Raw genomic sequence first — 448 nt, 5'->3', positions numbered from 1 at the left:
GCAGGAAGGCAGCTCTGGGTCCTGAGCACCTCCATCTGCCCTTGTATCCTCTGCCCCTGCCTCCCTTTCTGCACTGCAGCCATGCTCAGCCACCACGGTTCCCCGACCCTCCCTGTCTCAGGGCCTTTGCACAGGCTGTTCCCACTACTCGGGTTTCCACCCACCTCTTTTCAGACTTCTACTCACTGTTCAAATCCTGAGAAGCTTTTCCTGAGGTCCTGCTCTGTGGTCGCTGCCCAGCCCGGGTCTCACCATAGTGTGTGGTCCCCAACAGGCTAAGCCCTCTGAGATCTAGAATCAGATCTGTGCCAACTTGGTAGCCCAGCGACAGTGGATTCTCAGCAAATGGTTGTTGAGAACAAGTGCATGAAGGCACGAGCATGTCTCTGCTCCATCCAGACTTTGATGCTCCATGTGCGGTGTTAGGAGGGGCAGGTAAGAGAAGGTT

This window comes from Bos taurus, chromosome 25 (genome assembly GCF_002263795.3).
Source record: "Bos taurus isolate L1 Dominette 01449 registration number 42190680 breed Hereford chromosome 25, ARS-UCD2.0, whole genome shotgun sequence".
NCBI classification, from domain to species: domain Eukaryota; kingdom Metazoa; phylum Chordata; class Mammalia; order Artiodactyla; family Bovidae; genus Bos; species Bos taurus.
Note: the sequence above shows the minus strand (reverse complement) of the source record.